The sequence below is a fragment of the Crocodylus siamensis genome, chromosome 2 (assembly GCF_052110815.1).
Source record: "Crocodylus siamensis isolate JL-2025a chromosome 2, ASM5211081v1, whole genome shotgun sequence".
In the NCBI taxonomy this organism is placed as follows: Eukaryota; Metazoa; Chordata; order Crocodylia; family Crocodylidae; genus Crocodylus; species Crocodylus siamensis.
In genome coordinates, this window is record NC_143396.1 from 279,376,626 (window position 1) to 279,391,716 (window position 15,091).

The 15,091-nt window shown below is 46.7% G+C and overlaps 1 protein-coding gene across 1 annotated transcript in view; it reads right to left on the reverse strand.

Annotated features, from left to right (window-relative positions):
• AHNAK2 (AHNAK nucleoprotein 2) overlaps positions 1-13,898 on the reverse strand; it is a 99,598-nt gene extending 85,700 nt beyond the window's left edge. Inside the window, 1 exon segment of the mRNA XM_090034156.1 lies at positions 13,880-13,898. The gene's annotated coding sequence lies outside the window, so the exon portion shown is untranslated.
• Between the last annotated feature and the right edge of the window lie 1,193 nt (positions 13,899-15,091).

The following is a 15,091-nucleotide window of genomic DNA, read 5'->3' on the forward strand; positions in this document are numbered from 1 at the left end:
ATTCAATGGTAGGAAGAGTTGGAAACCATACCCAGAGCCCCGGGAAGTGAGAGGACTGGGAGGAAGCCCCATATGGACCCCTTCCAGCCAAGCCATTTCTCCTGAAGGAAGGAAATACCACTTGCCTTTCACAAGTGGGGATGTGGAATTGGTTGCATGCCACATAGGCTGGGACTAGTCAGTTGGCACACGTGCAGAGCGGGATAGAAGAGGGAGACAACCTAGGTCTAGGCATGTGTGGGTGTGGAGTGATCTTAAGGGTAGCAGAGGGTTGGCCCAGTTGCTGGCAGAGCTGTAGGCTACTTGAAGGAGGATCCGAAGACCAACAGTGGACTTCCGAGTAGCACAGTGAGCAAAGGAACACGCTTGCAAAGCAACATTTGCCATTAACATTTGCCATTAAGAGCTTGCACCATACCAAAGACTGAAAGGAACTCAGGGAGCTGGACCGTTTCGTATCATGAGATTTTGGGTCAATTTAATGAATGTTGTCTCCACCAAAGCTATAACTAAAATATTCTTTCTTCACTCTGAAGGCTAATAGGTTTTCCTATCTCATAAATCCTATGGTAGTGTTGCCCCATTCCTGCTTATCTGGACTTCTTTATTTGAACTGAGTGAAAACAACAAATGAGTTCATTAAAAAATATATTCATATTTTTTATTTGGATTTGCCTTGAGTGTGTTTTTCCCCCCTCCCAATTGCTTTCTACAAGCATTCAAGTAAATTAGTTTGCTGGCATCGGTGCTTTGAGGAAAGTCAGTATTGGGGAATACCTGCGAAAAGAAAACACCAAACTTGCAAATAAGAATAATTACAGCAGAACCCTGATGGTAAGAGATTCTTCCAATCAAGAAGGAAAAATTGACTAGGTGGTCTAGGTCTCCAATTATATCTAACCAACACACTTCTGATTTTGAGTACTGAATATTCACAACGGGACTCATGAAAGGGCTCTGCATAAAAAATACAGCTGCAATATTCTAAGCAGTCTGGGGCGTTGCCATTAATAGAAGATACAAGTCTTGCTCCCCTGGGTGGTTGGAAATCACAGCCTGTTTGTAGAAACTATTCAGCAACTAATTTTGACTCATGAATGCACTGAGCAGCTTCTATGCCTTCCTGGCAATTCACCAGTAAAAAGGTTGAAAATATTCACCAATAAAAACAGTTAAAATATTAATCGCTGCCAGTTTTGACCATCTCTTGATACTGACCCCATAGCAGATAGAATATATCGTGTCCTGTGAAGCAAATGATTGTGTCACTAAGGGTGAAATTACACGTGACACTTAAACCATACTACGAGCACTTAAAATGGAAGCATCCATATGTTAAAGCTCATTAACTTGTGCGAAGTGTCCTCTAAATGTCTCAAAGTTACTCCACGTCAGGTGAGAGCTGTGGGCCACGTGACCTAGTTTGTGTTAGTGTAACTTTGGTCTGCGCTAAAGAGATATAATGAGCGATTTGCAGTCTTCCCATATCCCAGGATGTACTGCCCACAGTGTGCACATGCCCGGCCCCTGCCCCTCACGCAGATCTGAGGGGGCAAAGGTCCCCCCATGCCCCCAGGGGTGCACGCTGCTGCCAGAAGCCGGCCCCACCCCCTGCCTGAGCCCACAGGAGGCAGCAGCAGTGGGGGAGCGGGCTCCGGCTCCTGCTCCTGCTGCAGCAGCCACGGCTTTCTATTGGGAGCAGGGAGCTGCAGACCTGGGTCCCTGGCCCCATGGTCCTGGCAGCTGGGGGACCCTTCTGGCAGGGCTGGGGGGCAGGGGCTTTGGGTGGGGAGCAAGGGGCACGAACAGGGCTGGGGGGCAGAGGTTTTGGATGGGGGCAAAGGGCACAAGCAGGGCTAGGGGGCTGTTGTGGGGGGACCCGCACAAAACAAATACACAAGATCAAAGGTAGTATCAGAAGTTTTATTTATTTTTCTGGCATGCCGGCACTCTGGCCCCTTCCAAGGTAGGCATAGCGGCTTTTGTGGCACTCCGGCCAAAAAACATTGCCTACCCCTGACTTTTAACGCCACTTAACAGTCCACAAATTTAGCCTGGTCTAAGTGTGACTTGTAACTCACTCTAAATAAGCCAAATCAGAGGAGTGGACTAACGATACCGTGACGCAGTCTGCCCTCACACTTTCTCTTTCCTGTGACAAAAGCAATCTAACACATCCAGCAAGTTGACCAAAGCTACTTCCAAACTCTGTCCTTCTGCTTGAAGCAATCCACTAGCCTTTCTCATCTGTATCTTTGTTTCCTGCTGAAATCACAAAATAGGTGTTCCCCTCAGAGACAAGCACAGTCGTACGTGATTGCGTCGATGGGATTCTTATGAAGCTCTACCACGTAAAAGAGGGCTACGCTTAGACTTTGCCCAGATTTTCTGTGCCGGCCATGCTGTGCTTGACATGTCTAGAAGAGCATGGGACTGGTGACCTGAGAATCAGCCCTCATCTGGTACTGGGGGGCAAGATAAATGACCAGAAACACCTGTCAGTGTATGATGCTTAGCACCCTTACACTAAGCTGGATGCTTGCATTCAAGCAGAATCCCTCAGTTATTCAGACCTTCCTTGCTGCCATGTAATGAGACAGAATTGGTGCAATCTACCTTCCAGGGACATAGAGAAAGGTACAAAAACGGGTCTGATTTTGCATACTGAGACCTAGTTTCCACTAAATAAGTCTTTAAAACAATCGGCCTATTCAAGTCCAGAGTGGGTTTTCATGTAAGTAGGCTCTCCCAGACGGGAGCAGAAGACAGTGTGAGCCACAGTAGTTTCAGCTTCCTTTCGTCTTTCTTAGAAATGCTTAGATTCAGGTATGCATTTGGCTTGTGAATAGACAGAGGGCAGGGCTGGTGAAAACTGTCCCTTATATCTTTGCACTGAAATGCAGAACTGTCTTTCAAAAGCTATGTGTTGGCATTTGGCACACAGCTCAACGCTGAATAGACCCAATGATGCATAACTATATGAAGGAGCTCCTCTCCACTTCCTCTAATAAAATTTCTTTTAAGAAAGTACATTTACATGCCACAGCAAGGAGAAGATCCTATCAACAGTGGGACTATCCTTCCCATGGCCCCCAGCAATGTCATCAAGAAGGGCAAAAAAGAAACAAAACCAGTTCACAAGCTAGCCACTTTACCAAGCAAAACATGCAAACCCTGACAGCATGAAACGGCACGTCTCAAAAACTACTGGCTCCTCCCAGCCAGTCTATGTACACCAGTGAGGACAGCCTAGCTGGCACATGAAACCTGTTCACCAGAGTGCACCCACTTGCAGGAGAAAACAGATCACCTACCTTGGATGAGAGGCGGTTTTCTCTCTGCACAGGGCAAGATGTTGCTGCTGCAGTGGGTTGGGTGCTTTGGACCATTCCTCTGCAATGGCCTGAAGGGGAGTGTGGGTGGGGAGGTTTTAGTCTAAACGCCACACCCTGCATCAGATGAACCGTTTGTGACTGAGCAGGGTTCTCAAAGCCCTCTCAGTTTGTCCTTTTTTTTTTCTTTAAACTCTTAGGGCTTCGTGGGTTTTGCTTCTACACAACAGGTGCCAGAGCACTGGTCTGTCTGTCTTCCCTCTGACTAAAAGCCAGGGCTTTATTTCCCTCTTCTTTTTCAAGTGTCCTTTGCATCTTCCTGAATAGGTTCCACTTAATGAGTGATAAGGCTTAGCAGCAAATGTTTTCAGGTACTGTGCAGATACTAGCTAAGCACCCAGTAGGCCAGGAAAATGTTGGGTGTATAGAATCACAGCGTTGGAATGGACCCCTGAGGATCATCTAGTTCAACCCCCTGCACAAATACAGGAATGTTATTCCTAACGTATCCCTATCAAATGCAAATCTAGCCTCCTCTACACAGCAAAATGAAAACGTGATTGTAGCATGTGCAAGTTTACAGTTTGCAGGTTTCCTCCCTGGGATAGTTTCATAGTTGGTAGGGTCAGAAGGGACCTGAGCAGATTATCTAGTCTGACCCCCTGCCATGGCAGGAAAGAGTGCTGGGGTCAAATGACCCCACCAAGATGTACATCTAGCCTCCTCTTAAACACCCCCAGGGTAGGAGCCAGCACCACGTCGCTTGGAAGTTGGTTCCAGACCCTAGCCGCCTTGACCGTGAAGTCGCGGCTCCTGATATCTAATCTGAATTTACCCTCTGCCAGCTTGTGACCGTTATTCCTGGTCACTCCTGGTAGTGCTCGGGGGAACAGGGACTCCCCCAGTGCCTGCTGGTCCCCCCTGACTAGTTTGTAACAGGCCACAAGATCCCCCCTCAGCCTTCTCTTGTGGAGGCTGAACAGGTTCAGGTCCCGTTGCCTCCCCTCATAGGGCCTGCCCTGCTGCCCCCTGACCATGCGAGTGGCCTCCTCTGAACCCTCTCCATGCTGTCCACATCCCTGACCAGTGCTGCATAGAGGGGGAAGCACCTCCCTGGACCTGCTTGAGATGCACCTGTGGATGCATGACAAGGTGCGGTTGGCCTTCCTGACTGCCTCCCCACACTGCCGGCCCATGTTCATCTTGGCATCAGTGATGACTCCAAGATCCTTTTCTGCCTCTGCACTGATGAGAAGGGAGTTCCCCAGCCTGTAGGTATGGTGCTGGTTCTTCCTCCCCAGGTGCAGCACCTTGCACTTGTCAGTGTTGAATCCCATCCTGTTCTCATCCACCCACCCCTGTAGCCTGTCCAGGTCCAATTGCAGCCTATTCCTCACTTCTAGCATGCCCACATCCCCCATCTTAGTATTGTCTGCAAATTTGAACAGGGTGCTTTTCACCCCATCGTCCAAGTCACTGATGAAGATGTTGAACAGTGCGGGCCTGAGGACTGAGCCCTGGGCAACCCCACTGCCCACATCCCTCCAGGTCGAAAATGACCCGTCCACCACCACTCTCTGGGTGTGGCCCTGCAGCCAGTTGGCGACCCATCTGACTGTGTAGGTGTTGACACCAGAGCCCCCCAGTTTCTTAATGAGAACAGGGTGAGAGACAGTGTCAAAGGCCTTCCGAAAGTCCAGGAAGACTACGTCCACTGCTACCCCTGCATCTAAGGATTTGGTGACCTGGTTGTAGAAAGCAACCAGGTTGGTCTGACAGGACCTGCCCCAATGAACCTGGGATGACAGTGACAATGATGCCATAGTGACAAGGATTTTAACCTGGACTGGCAACCAAAGGATAACGCCGCAGGGACCAAGCTCATGTATGCTGATCACTAGCATAAGCTAAAGCCTGTAATGCTGTATCTTTGTTGCCTTATTATCCATGCTAGCAAACTTAAACTAGCAATGTCACTGGTATGTGCGACAATCACATCTTAATTTTGCTGTGTAGTCATACCCATCGTATCATCCCTGTATTAAAGGTGGGCTCAGCAAAAGATCAAGTGACGTGCATATGGTCACACTGCTGTCACTGAGAAAGCAAGGACTAATATTCAGACATTTTAGTTGTGTGCTCCGTCCCCATCTCTAGTGTATCCTGGCTCTCTTGATGCTGCTCCTTAATCCTAGCAATGGGCAAATGAGTTTGGCAAACCGTATTACCAAGATGCAGCTCTGCCCAATTCAAGCAGTTTCATAAGGTTAGACAGGATCCCTCTACCTACCACCTTCTCCCTGAGAGGATCCCATTGCTCGTATTCCCTGCTGGACTCGTGCCTTCAAAGCCTGCGATCCCCAGGATGCTGGTGAACAAAGCAACAATGTAATCTGAGCCAGTTCTGAGGGGAGGGGAAAGCTCTCGATGATAATAAGGAGCCTAGAGGGATGGGAGATGAAAACATCAAAGATTTAGAGGGATGATCAAGTGTCCAGAGCTGCTTTGAGTTGCAGTGGCTGAACATTTTGAGGCTCGGCTATCCTCACCTCACGCAACAAAACTCCATTACAGGATAACAGTTGTACTTTGTAAGCACGTTGCAAGTTGTCCTGATCTACAGCGGTACTGATAGCCCACCAAATGTTTTGCTAAAATACTGACCTGGCATGTGGTTTTCTTCTGTTTCTTGCTTCGTCCCTGTCTTCTTGTTTCATTTATAAAGCAAACACATTGGGCCATCTTCTCCTCCATTGTTGCCCAGGTTAGCTGGGACAGGTGTGAAGTTCTTCCTTTCTTTTCTACCTACTGCTGTTGCACAGGATCCACAGCAGAACGTGAGGGGATACACAATACAGATATGGCAGGAGAGATGGAAGTAATGGTAATGGTAATGTAAAGAGTAGTTCCTGGGGTGCTGGTTAGGTGGCACTGGAGCATCCTTGTATTGCTGTACTAATATGATTCAGAGCCAAGAGAGAACAGGGCTGGGAGTGGGACAGGGAGATGGTAAAGGCTTGTTTTAGCCTGTCATTGCTGTAGCTGCCCTCTTTCTCTTTATTCAGGTTTTAAAAAAATGCATTGGCATATATTTGCATAATGAACCATAAGGGGAACTTTCCTGGGATTTCTTTTCTTAATCTTTTTTTCCTGCTGTTCTCTGTTTCACAATCTTATCTGCAGAGGAATCCGTCTCATGGTTTCTCTCACCCTTCCTCATCCCTTGTGCTGATGATCAGGTTGTACCCCTTGTTCCCTTGCTGCACAGATTTTTCTGCTCTTCTCTGGAATACAGGGCCCTGACGTAACTGCAGTGCACTGTTGAAGGCCTGTAACTGCAGTGCACTGGATCAAGTACTCCACTCCCTTAGATTAAGTACAGACAGTCAAAAAGTCCAAGGCTGAATCAATTCAGTCTTTGCAGGTTAGTCTAAAATGCACAGATTAAACTGAAACAGAAGTGAACAGACATTTACCTTTGATTCAGGAAATGTAGCTATATGCCTGCAGTGGCTCAGGCCAGAAGCCAAGGGACACTAGAGCATAGCTCTCTGTAGCCAGCATGGGCTGTGTGTTCACTTCTTCTTCCTGCTGCTGCCCCTGCCCCCCAAGGTCTCTGCGATTTGCAGTCCAAAATCACAGCAGCAGGACTCTGCAGTGTTGCTTATCACTTCCTCTTCCTGCTTCCAGGTGCCTCTAGGATTTGTAGTCCACAGTTGCAGCCAGCAGTAAGTTTGAGTGGGGGAAGGAGTGTTTAACCCCCCTCCCTGCCCCCGGCCCCAGACCCCAGCCATGGTTTACCTGGCAAGGGGCAGCATCCCCAGCTGGGCTTGCCCCCCACCATCCCCTTGTCAGCCACCCCTCACTACTCCAGCTAGGGAGCAGAGGGACAAGGCAAGCTCTGTTCTCTGGAGCAGACAGCACAGCCCAGCTCAGGGCTGCAAAGCATGCTGGGGGCTGTCATTTAACTTGAACCAGGAAGGGGTCTGGGACAGAAGATTCATAAACTAGTTTGACCGAAATCAGTTAAGTACATTCAACCAGGTGTATCTTAAACCAGTGTCAGCCATTTTGAAACTGGTTTATGTGCACTGGACATCTGTTCTGTTACAGGTTTAAATCAGTTTCTGATCACTTAACCCAGTTTATGTGTAACTTCTGTCCCTAGCCTTACAGTGACGTAGCTCATGGGGTAAGCAAGCCATCCCAGATGATGACTTGGCTACTTACAGCTCTTTCTGCTTTGACTAGTCAGTCATCTTTTTATTCCTAACTGTTCATTTCATCTCCACCTGTGGGCCAGATTCTTCCCGCATCTCTAGCAGTGTAAATCCACTGGTGCAACCCAGGAGCTGAATTAGGCCCATAACAAAATCTGTGAGATGGATTTCCCGCATAAGCAAAGTCTTCGAAGCCAAGCAGCAGTACCATCCTCCTCCACATCCTCCTTCTTGTCACTTTTGTCTCAACATCCCAGAGAGATGGTAACCTTGGCATGATGCTATTAACAATTGTACATTGCAGTTACATAATATCTGTTGTCTCAGGTTCTCCACAGCTCTACAACCATTAATCAAGGATCAAAACAGGCAGTCTATGAGGCAAATGGGCAATAGTGTGCTCATTTTAAGGGTGGGTAAAGTGAGGCACAGAAAAAGGTGGGTGGTATTTCCAAAGAAAGGCCCTAGCCCTGCTGTCATTGGTAATACTCTCACTGATTTTATTAGGAGCACGACAAGCTCATGCTCTGTAGCAGTCATCAGTAGAATTCAGCAGTCTTGACCCCCAGTTGTTTTTGTTCCAGTGCAATACAATACCCAACGCCCACACCCCGGCAGAACCAGGACTGCAGCAAAATCCTAATGCACCCTCTGTGATGCAGCCAATGACGCTGAATAAAGGTAGTTCTGGCTGATCCCAGAAGAAGGCACAATTGTTTTGGCAAGATGCATCTACTTGGATTTGGTAGTGAACTATTTTCATGCCAAAATGTCTCCATGTGGTGGGGAAGGCCTTTGTGCCATGGAAATGGAGATCTTGAGTATGGCCACCTCGGACAAGCAGTCTTCCATAGTCATCCACATTCAGAGCACATCTCCAGTGCTGCAAGATGCTGCTGTAGACTGAAGCACTGTTTAATGCAGCTTGTGTCAAGCTCTTTTTTTTTTTTTTTTTAAAGATGAATCTGGAAAACTTCCCAGATTATACAGTGCATCTGCCACCTCAGATTTATATCTCAGAGGATGATGAAGGTGACTGGGCTCCTCATTTTCTTTTACCGCAGCATGACTGTACTCCATATCGGCACTTCTCTTCATATTTATGTGTGTGCGTGCGCAGTGTAGCCGAGCCATCAATAAAGCATCCCGCACAAAAAGTACATGTTTTAGAAATCCACCGAGAGGTGAGACAGAAAGCCCCATTGTAACAGAGGACAGCTGGGGTGGCTTACTTTTATTTCTCCTATGGCTGTGGTGTTACATGCCAATGACAGCCTCCTTGTTATGACCTCAGGCATTTGTTCCTTAGGGCTTGTCGACACAGAGAAATATTACCAGCATAACTGAGCTAGTATATTATTTATCCCACTGTAGTGGTACTGGTATAACTTTAGAGAGCCTGATCTAAAACCTTACTGGAAAGCCCCCTATTCACTGCAGAGGGTTTTCATGAGGTCCTCTAAAGCAGTGGTTCTCAACATTGTTTGAACCAGAACCCACTTGTAAACACCGATGGCCAGTCCGAACCCAGTTCCCCTCACTGCCAGCCCCCTGTCTCTTGCCCCAGGCCCCAGCCCCTTAGTGTGTGGAGGGCATGGGGGGCTCCAAGCAGCCCCTTGCAGCTGGAGCTCTGCCAGCCCACAAGGGAAAAGCCAGTTTCCCACATTTTTCTCCTTTAAAGGAGAATCCGTTTTTAAAGTTTGTTGATCCATTTTTAACGTTTGTTCGCAATCCTTTCATATATTCCTGAGACCAGTGGCAACGTGTAGGGGGTGCACCCCCTGGCCAGCAGCACTCCCTGCTTAGGCGGCAGGCGGGGGGGCAGGCAGAAGTGCCGGTGCGCGCCCCACCCCCCAAAAGCACTGGCTGGGGAGTGGGAGCACCAGGTGAAGCGTTGTGGCCACTTCCGGGAGCACCGCAGTCGTTTCCCAGTTGGTGCGATTGGTTGCAGAGGGATCCCCCCGGTTGGTGAGACTGAACATGGGGAGGATCCCCCTCCCTGGCTGCTGACTGGTGACTGGGGGGGGCACGTGCCCTAAGATGGCACCAGCTGCCCATGCCTGAGACCCACTTTTGGTTCGTGACCCACGGGTTGAGAAACACTGCTGTACAGTATAGAGAGTCACTTTGCATGGTGTAAGCACAGAAGCTTCCACACAGCCGTGGAGTAGCCAGTGCGCAGTAAATTCACACCCTTTCTTTGCAGCACCTTGGTGCAGACAAGCCCTGTTTGTCTTGGCAGTGAGTTGTCTCAGAGAACGGAGAGTGCCAGTTATCTGACTCAGCAACAAGATTTCATCACCACCAACAGCAATAGCTCCAGCCCCTGAGGCTCCAGGTGATGAACACTACCTGTGGCTCCCTTCTTGCTATCTGAGACTCCTTGCACAGGACCAACAGTCCTTAAAACGAGTGTCCTACCCTGGGCAGGTGACACAGGAACAGATGGTGCATGGGCCACCATGCCTTGACCCTTACAAATACACTCTTTCCAGGGAAGAAACTTCTACCTCCTGGGTTCTCTAGGAATTGTCCTTCTTAGCATTTCTAGACAAAGTGCTCAGGGGAAGCGCAGTTCTTGAGCTTTCTTTCAAGCCCATTTCCCTTATGAATCAGAAACATTGGCAGTAACAGTGTATTACTCCACTCAGAAGTACATACCGACCTTGTTTTTCCCAATTAGATACAAGAGAGTTATACTGTTTACTTCACAGCAGGGATGGACAAAGACAGCATTGTTGATTATGGGCTTCTCTAGGACTGAGGTTTCGTCCTCACATGGCACTGATGCATTTACCAATATACCATCAGACCTCTGAGCTTGTCCAATGGAAACACAGACATCAAATCATTTGCCCAAAATACAAGCTGGTGAGGTGACCCTAGAGGGAGAGAAGATCATTTAATAAGCTTGCCTCACTGAGCTGGCGAACATTGCCCTATTACAACCCAGAATGAATCAGAGTCCTTCTTAGCCTGTACTGGAAGCACAGTCCTTTCAGTGTTACCATGCATACGGCTGTGCATGTGCTGGTGGGGCTTTGCATCAGATAAATTGAGATTTGAGAATGTTTCTGCTGAAAGAGTAATTGCTCAGTGTTGTTTAACAAGAAGTAGGGAAATGTTAGGGTTTACAAGGCCATGACCTCAGTTGGTTGAAGTCAATGGATTTATGTCAGTTGACACCAACTGAGAGCCCAGCTCTTTGGGGTTTTTTTGGATTATTTTTACCCCCTGGCTGGGTTGGAAGAGATGTAATTAAAGTGCTTCCTCTCACGGGAAGGCCTCCTTAGAGAGCACTGCAGAGCTGATGAGCAGTCCATAGTATATGTTGTATTTTAGGTCTGCAGTTCAGTGTCCCATATTCAGTAGTTTCCATTGCTAGTGGACATCCCAACATCAATGATGTTATGCGTTGGAGCAAAGTTTTTGCCTAAAAGGAAAGGGGACGCCTGGTTTTATTTGACATTCATTGGTGTTCAGTTTTGTCTCTAGGGCTGCTCAGCTTGGCTGCTAACATCATCAATCCTCTGTGTGCCTGAAAATCCAGTTATTTTTGCATGACACAAAGATGCAGTTGGTAGTTGAGAAGCAGTGACACTGAGGGCCAAAGCCCCCAGCAAAGCAATTAGATACATGCCTAAATTTAAGCACATGCTAAATCCTATGGAAATCAATGGGACTTCCACAGGGGTTAAACATGTGCTTAAATGCTTTGCTAAATAAAGGCCCAGAAAGACTTCCACTGGCTTAACAGGCTTCAGGTCAGCCTTCAAATGATATACCAGGATTGTTAAGGTTAGACAACATTTCTGCTGACAAGGCCTTTAAGGATTGAATTTGGGGATCTGTTCATTTGTTTAAACTTAAGGGGGAAAGCCAATCTATGGAAAGCCCAGCGCTGGTTCTCATCAACAACTGCAATGTCCCTCTGGTACGTGTTTCCAGACACCCCCCCGTGCGTTGGACCACTGGGGCAATCTTGTGCCTGCCTTGCTGATATAGGACATGTGCCAACCAGTGCTTGTCTGTTTGCCATCAGGGTAAGGATCCAATAAACTAAGTGCAGGAGAATCCTATTAGCAAGAGGGGCTTGGTTCAATATAGGTCTGTTTCATAATCCTCCCCACACACACATGCACGCACACACACACTATTGTGCAAAGGAAAAAATATGGATAGCAGGCCGTTCGTGGCACAATTCATGTTCTGAGATTCCCCACTCCATGTTCAACATAGACCTGCCCCGTCATTGCACTTTTTCCTTTCTCCCTCCTTTAACTGACAAACTTAGATTAGCATCATTTGACTAAGACAGATCTATGTATTTGACACATAAAGCTGAGGTATGCAGATGAGACCTCCTGGTGCATTGGACTGCATGGCCCAGGTGGCCCCTTCCAGTCCTATGCTCCTGTGCATGGATGGTGGTTCATTTGCAAGGAACATTAACCCTAACTGTATATAGAAACCGCATTATTGGCATAATGAAACAAATAATTGTTTTGCTGGCGCAAAAGTACTTAGGCGAATGAGTGTGGAAAACATCAGTGGTGGGGAAGCATCAGTGGTGCAGTGCGAATCCTTCATTTGTCTAATTATTTATTTATTGGATTTGTAGCAGTACCTTGAGACCCCAGTCTGTACTGTTTGGACAGATGGAAAATTATTAATACCCACAAAGGCGATGCCTTTGTTTAAATTTATGACCCTGTCCAAGAAGAAAAGTACATTAGCAAATAGCAGCAGAATGTTATGGTTTGAAAAAGGAAGTATCAGAGTGGCGATGTAGCCATGATGGTCCAGAAAATATGGGAGAGGCGATGATTTTTTAGAGTGCTATGTTTTACTGGACCTACTGCGTAGTTGGGATAAGCTTTCAAATGCAAGACATTCTTCATCAGGTCTGACCAGTGCAGCATAGGATGTCTTGCACTGGAAAGCTTGTCTAACTCTGTCCCAACTATGCAGTTGTTCCAGTAAAAGGTACCAGCCTAAAAATCCTTGCCCCTCACACACGGTTTGAAAAAAGTCGTGTTCACAAAAAGAAAATCAACCTAAAAAAGTCGTCAAGACATATTCTGGAAGCACATGTAAGGTATATTTTAAGTTCACCGCATTAAATGAGTGCTTATGTATTGTTTTACAACAGAAATGGAAATCTGTTATTCAGCCATCTGAACAAAACAACAAGGAGTAAATATAAGGTTGCATTGCTGTTCACATTGAGAAGTAACCTTTTTTTCATTGAGCAGTCCCAAATGATTTCAATGCAACGAAATCATGGAGTTATGTGCTACTTATATAAGTAAAACAATAACAAGTTACCCCTTAATTCCTAGTGCTATAGAAAACACATTTATAGAATCCTAAAATCGTTCCAAAAGAGAAAGCAGAAATAGTTAAACACATTAAAATGCCTCCCTTTTTATCACTACAAAGCTTTTACAGACAGTAGGCTTTAGTTTATGACTTTTTCCCCAGGGAAAAAAGGACAGTTTTAATAAAGTAGGTAGGTAAATGCAGGACATTTTTGCTTTAAGAAAAAAGAGGTACTGTAGAAATTTCAGAACATAGGGAGTAATATAGACCCTTAACACTACTAGTTGCATATCTTAATCCTGATCAGACCTGTTCGTGAATTAGAGGAGAGATTCTAATATTTCAACAGGCTTTTGACAACTGAGAATTAGGTTTTTTATTTTTCTTTATACTTTAACATCTTTCAACTAAGTCATCTGCTGTTCTCTTGCAACAATATCTCCCACTAAAGATTATGTATTTTTCTCCATTTTAAAAGAAGTTTACATTTCTGACTTCTGTCTGCTGGCAGGAGGAAAAGACTAAGAGGAACTTTTTAGGGGACTATGTTGCTTGCTCATGAGATTCAATACAAAGCTCAGTCCACTATAAAATATACAAATTCAATTCATACTATACAATACATCTTAGCTATAGGTAAAGCAGGCTCAGTTGTGTTATGCAGGGCATACTGCTGGTTACTTTCTGTTTGCTATGAGAAATGAAGGGCAACCTTCTGACAACATGCATTCTGAAAAGAGCTAAATTAGAAAGAATTTCACTTAATTATACACAATGCTGGAGGGCCCTTTGCACTTGGCTTTAGCATAATGCAGGCATTGAGGTAAGTTTAGGCTGAATCACTACAGGCTTCTCTTAACTCTATTCCTCTGTATCTGATTCATGCAGCATCAGAGAAAGCCACACCCTGGAAGCTGCAGGGTTTGCTTCAGAGGTGGATTTGCAGCTAGCTGAGCACAGAAAGCAGAAGCACAATACAGCAAAGTATAGAAAAAGTAAGCCCACCACTGGCTGGAGATCCTGGCCAGGTAGGAAGAACTAGATGAAAGCAGTCGCACATCTTGGTGGATTTCTGCGGCACAGCAGTAAGGAGAAGGGAATGCTCTTGTTTTTTCAGAGGATCCCAGGGTAGAATCAGTCCCAATCCAGATGCAGAGACAGAGACTTTGTGATTCGGTGGTGCAGGAAAGGTGCAGCTAGACTGAAACTAAATGCTGACACACTCCTGAGCCCATCAGTAAATATACATCCTTGGATGCTCACCAAATTCTGGGCTGCCCTGCATTGCATTATGCCCGATTGATCACAGCTTGCGGAGCTGGTGCTTCAGGTCATTGGAGAGAAAGAAGAGGGAGTGATATAGCTACTCCTAGCAGGGACCAGAGACACTTAGGGAAATTGATGGAAGACACCAAGTCTGCTTCGCTCCTCGGATTGGCTACTGCTCTCCTGTAGTTGAAGTTGAGAGGGCAACACTGACTCCGGAGTGTGCAGCAGCTCCTGAGAGGCAGGGCAGATCCAGCGGCGGAGAAGGTGATTTATAAAAGCCAGTGCCAGCTCCTGCTGGTCTCAGTGCCAGGATGCAGGGTGGCAGCATGAGTGATGCACACTGCATCCTGGCACTGAGACCAGCAGGAACTGACACTCCTGCTGAAAAAGGAGGAGGGCACCCCAAAACTGTGCCTTTGTGCACTTCGAGATCCAAAGCCTGCTAAACTCAGTGGAAAAGCTGCCATTGGCTTTCCTGGGCACCAGGTCAGGCCCTTGGACTTAAAGTATGACCTGTTTAAATCCCTGCAGCTCAGAAAAGGAAGAAGAAAGGCCTTATGAGAACTCATTTTACTTACTTCTAACAGGCCTCATGAATGAAAGACAGTAGAGTATAAATTAAATGAAGCCCCTTAATATGTTGGAGCAGTAATAACGGTCTTCCAAGTCAGCAGTAAATTTCAGCTACTTGGATTTCTCACCCCCAGGCAAAATGTATAGAGGTCTCATTGCCTACCATATATGCAGCCCCATCTATGGCAAAAAAATTCATCTCTGCTTGATCCTACTTTCCCAGAACCAGTTAGACTCGTTTCACCAGTTTCAGCGAGACTGTGCTTGAGGCTGAGCTCTGAATGTGTACAGTGCTCCAAAACTGGGGGGAGCTGAGGAGGGCGGACTTCAGCTTCCCAGGTCAGCGTCCAGTCAGGGCAACCCTACAGCAGGTTT